The sequence below is a fragment of the Glycine soja genome, chromosome 12, assembly GCF_004193775.1.
Source record: "Glycine soja cultivar W05 chromosome 12, ASM419377v2, whole genome shotgun sequence".
In the NCBI taxonomy this organism is placed as follows: Eukaryota; Viridiplantae; Streptophyta; class Magnoliopsida; order Fabales; family Fabaceae; genus Glycine; species Glycine soja.
Window position 1 is genome coordinate 36,370,771 of NC_041013.1, and position 5,775 is coordinate 36,376,545.

Consider the following 5,775-nt stretch of genomic DNA (forward strand, 5'->3'; position numbering starts at 1 on the left):
TTGTTTGTTTCCATCTTTTAGAGTAAGATGCTGGCAAGGAAAAAAGGAATCTGATGTAGATTCTGAATTAAATTTCTCTTGTAAGTTAAAATTAATTTATTAAAAAAAGTTTCATTCATTTAGTTTTTTTTTCTTCTTCAAAAATTTATCTGAGAAGAATCATAATTAATTTTATTCATTATTGTAAGTCAGAGTCAGGTAATGTGGAGATTGAAGAGTTTGGTCGTAGTCAAAAGGATTCACAGACATATGGGCCAGCTAGCTACATTCAGCATCCCATCCTATACAAGTCTTGTGGACTCTGCATCTTTCCGAATATGAAATCATTTATTATTTATGAATTATGAGTTTAAATGTAACACTCAGTCCACAGTAATGCATGCATGTAGGTAACATTCATTTGGTTAACTGTCTACATCCTTCTCGCAACCCTTGTTGATATTTCTTCTACATCTGAATCTGATCTGGCCTAGTTGTTTTCTTAAACAAATTAAGTAAAAGTGGTTACCTATAAGGTTTTACTATTCTTCTCAGCTAAGTTTCCATAACAATTCATTTCTTAATCAATAGGCACATTGAATTATATTGGTTTTGCTTCATTGAAGGTTTTCTACACGTAGCTTTTTAACTAGTAAGCATAGAGCAATGCAAGTCTTTATCTCTATCATTGTATTTCCCTTTCATTTATTTAATTAATCTTCGAAAGTACTGTCTGAAAGGACCGTTCGTTTTGGTGGTGTACATGCGCGCACATGCATGTCCCTACTCCCTTTCACACAAATGCATCATCTTTTGTACTTTCAATGCCTCCCTCTTCATCACATTAAAACTTTGTATACATTACATAGGAACTTTTCTCAAAGCTAAGCCCTTTTCATGGGTATACATTACATGGTGATTTATTGAACTCCAAAAATTAATTTCTTTCCTAAGGAATTTGTAGATCTCTTCTCATGCCTCACATATGTGTGTGTTTATATGATTGTTCACTCACCCAAAGTATATTTTTCAGCCATTATCATATATGATAGTATGATATATCCTACTTTGACCTAAACCTTAGTGCATCTTACTTAATTTATAGTAGTAGTTCTTTTAATTGGTTGGACCACTACTACTACCACTATACTACAGTGCTGACCTACATGTACAATTTTCATCCAAGTGAAGTGGAGGAGGATATAATGGATGGAGTCACTTTTCAAGCTCCTTTTAAAGATTTACCCGATTGCACATGAAGCATGCCGCCGGCAAATGGGAAAACTATGCCTATAGCATAAATCATTAGTTTGAACTCAGCATTTTACGTGTTTGACTATGTAAGCTGGAATCCTTAATTAGTAGCCTGTTTCATATTGTGTCTACATTTTTTGAATTGTTAGAGGGGAAAGGACAAAGCAACAGATCAATCGGTTCCTAGTTTTGCTCAAAATTACACTTAAATCCTCTAAGGTTTAACAATTTTTTTATTAAATATATAATTTTCCCTTTTTTTTATCTTACTCAAATTTCTCTTAATTTATATATCAACTTAGCTTATAGAACAATATGTCTTTCTCGTTAACGCATACCTCTCCTAATTTCTTATGCAGATATATAAATTGAGAGAGGTCAAAGTAATATAAACAAAGAGAGAGACGTAAAAACTTCATTAAACCTTGAGGGTCGAGAATAAAATTTTACCCATTCTAAAATATAATTCTAAAAAAATGATTTAAAAATAATAACAGATTTATAATTAAGGATGACAAAGTGTATTGGGATTGGGTATATATATATATATAATTTTGTTGTAAAAAATAATTATATTTTTTATGATAATATTCTAAGTTTTTAATTTCTATCCAAAAATGTAAAACATTAAACCTTTAATTAGAGTTTTTGTTAACTGATTAGAATATTAATTTTAACAATCACCTAATTAGATGATTATCTTTATAATTTTATTTATTTATGATTTGAGTTTGAACGAATCAATATTATGTTTGCTTGTCTAAATTAAATTATTTTAATTGATTTATTATTATTAACTTTATACATACATAAAGTGTGGGTCACATATGCATATATGAGTATATAGGTATCCAGTGGACATAGGAATATGGATTAAAATTACTATCCAAGTGGGTCTAGGATTTGATACGAATATTATTTTTATTTTTAAACGAGGGTATGAGAAGGTGTAGTGTACTATGAGATCCTATTCATTTTTATTCCTATTTAGGATTACTTGATATTTAGTTTAAATTTTAAATAGAAAATCATATATTTGCAATTTATTCTTAACTAGGGCATTTATGATTTGTTTCAAAATTGCTTCAATACAATATAACATACGTGATCGACTATAGTCCAATTAAAAGCAATTTGGATTTGATTAAATGGTTGATTTTTTTTTCTTTTTATTCAATTTTATTTTACTAATGTTATGTAAAATATTATATTAATACATCAACAATTTTAAAAATATAATCGATATATTGTTAATGTCGTAAGCACAATACAAATTCTAGTATTTCAAGTAAAAGTCTAAAATTCCTTAAATTTTTTTTGTAAAAGTCTAAAATTATATTGTGACTTATTAAATATATTTTACTTATTTTATTACTTCTAGCCATTTTCTACTAAAAAATATTTTTCAATTAAAACCCATAAGTTACATGTAATATCCTCTCCTTTTGTAGTTTTCTTATTACAAAAAGAAAGAAAACTATTATTTTATTAATTACTGATATTTACGATACTATTCTATTATTGATGAAGTTATAATTCTAATAAAACAAAAGTTTGAAAGAAGAATTATTTATTTAATTTTGAAGAAAATTTGCAAATTTGAATAAATTTATTATCACGCGCAAATTAAATTTAACTATTTTAGCATGTTGAAAATTAATATTTTGAGATTATATATCAAACATAACGAGAAATAAAAAAATAAATTTTAAATCAATTCTAACTTATTCTTAAAAAATAAGGAATACTAAAGCGTACTTTAGATAAAGAGGCTGTAAAGAAAATTAACTATTATAGTAATTTCAGAAATATATAATTATATAGCTAAGAGTTATATAACAATTTTATAAATAAAATTATGCATGTGTATATTGGTTTGTCTTAAATTAAATTAGACTAACTTTTAAAGTTAGATTCAATTTTATTTTGATGCATGTGTGTAGAATGTAATAATATTTTATTTTTATTTATTTAAGTTGTTTGATTTTTTTATTTTTTTTTACTTTCAAATCTATTTTTTCCAGCTTATATTAGATAAGATCTGTTTAACAAACCCTATGAGATTCTTATAATTTAGTATAGGTATCTACGAGTTTAATAAATATGTAGTATTAGTATAAAAGTTTTCATAATATTAATTATAAATCATTATTAATGTACTTTGAATAAAATCATTATTAAGATAAATCAGATATAATAGTTTATAATTGTTTCTTTTAGGTCACTGCCATGTTAGTACATAATATTCATATTTTTACTGATAATTAATTTTTGCTAGAAAAATTCTTCTTTCATTATAAGATTTGAATATAGGACCTCTTTAAAGTGACAAAATTCAAATATTACCTGAATTAATAATTTGTATAGTTTACAATTAAATAGTAATATATAAAATTCTGACGTTATTATTATATACATTCTGTTAAAAGTAGTGTAATTCAAAAGGTTAGTCATAATAGTTGATTGTTAACTAATTGTTAAGTCTTATTTAGTAGTATATAAATAACATGTGCAAATTCCTGCAATAGGGTTGCTTAATCCTTTTCCAATAACCACCAAGAATCTTGATCCTTTCCAACACATTCTATATTCTATAATAGTTATATTGGTAATGGAAAACGCTGAATGAATGAAATAATGAAGAATTGGATTGCATAACTGAGGCTATATCATTCATTCATTCTTTGTGCTAGACGTACGGCATCAAACATTTAACAAGCATGATTAATGGTGGGCAAGCCAATAAAATAAAAATTCATGGCATTCTGATCGATCGATTGTTTCAATGAATAAAATGAACTTGTTCGAATTTATATGAGTATAATAGATGAGTTGATGTAAGATTAATACAGATATCTGAGTTAATTAATCCTTTGATTTAAGGGGAAAATTTAAAAATACACGAGTGACTTAGAAAGTACACGTGGCGCGTCCCAATTAACTTCGATACAGTCATGTTTATGGAGTGGGATTCATGAAGGTTCGTCCACTAATTCATACCTATTAGCATTTCTTATTTACACAATCCAGATAATAAAAACACCATTTCCAAGATGTGTTTGTTTGCTTTAAATACCATATTTCATTTTCAAAAGTACTAGATTTGCTGTGTGATGCACGGGTAATTTTTTATTTGCTTTTGCAATATTTATTTTTCATTTTAAAATTATTTTTATATATGTTAATATTGATAGTTTATAGTATATATAAATATGATTTATTTTTATGAAAACATTAATAATATAAATTATGGTAAAATTATCAATTTTTATTGTAATTTTAAGTAAAAAAATTTAAAAATCCATTAATCATTTTTATGATTACTTGATTTTTTGATTGACTTAATTCTTACCCCTTTAAGCTGTCAAAAAGTTGTCTTTTAAAATATAAAATAAAAATAAATTTTGACTGTAAAGGATAAAAAATTACAATTTTTTTATTCTGTATTTGATTCACACTATGAAAAAGATTAAAAAGACTAAAAAAACAACTTCAAATAGACCACTAAATTAAAATATATTTAAGAAAAATAAATCTATCGGCATGCACACGAAATAACGAAAGAGGAATCAGAGCAGCAGCCAGCAATAGTGCCAAATTCTCTCACTTTACTTCACAGAGGAAAATTTTAAAAACCCTTATCTCTTTTTACTCAATCAAACCACTGTATAAATAACACATTTTCCCTCTCTTTCCTCCTTCCTTTCTCACCTATTATTTTATCAACCAAATACACTCTTAAAATGATGAGCCAGTTCGTTTTTATCTCAGATATATTTTGTTTTCGTAGGATATAAGTCTGACCATGGTACGTGATTACTGATATGTACTACTATCGAGCACGTATTATTCCAGTGGATGGAAGAAGTAAAAATCAAGAAACATTTATTCGAGGAGAGAGGTGTGATCTAAATAGCTGGATTTTGTTGTGCCAATTAATAAATGATGAACCTGGTCATCTATGGTGACAACAATTAATCTATAAAGGAGAAAAAAAATAGAATTTTAAATATTTTTTTCCTGACAAGATTCAAATTATAATTTTTTATATTTACTCAAATCTTTTATTAATTCTTTAATAGCTTCATTTGTAAAAAAAGAAGAAACAATACTTGATAGAAATATTAATAAAAGATTTTAAACTCAATTTAAAACAATTTTATATTCATTTTGAAAATAAAGATTTTCCTTTTGTAAATTTAATCTATAATTTTAAAAAACACATTCTCACTAGCATCATCGTCATCATCACTGTCACCTCGTTATTACCATTCCACCGTCACATCTTGCTGTTATGCTGCCTTCATCACTATTTCATCATAGTAGTCATCACTATTATTCCATTTTCACTATCGTCGTTGTCGTTATTATCACTATTATTATCGTCGTCATTACGGTTTTATTACACTATAGTTCTTACAGTCGTCATCATTCTATTATTATCATTATTATCATCACAATTTTATTATCATTACCATTATCATTGTCGACATTTTTACTTCCATTCATATCATTCCCACCGTCACCATTATTTAATAATGG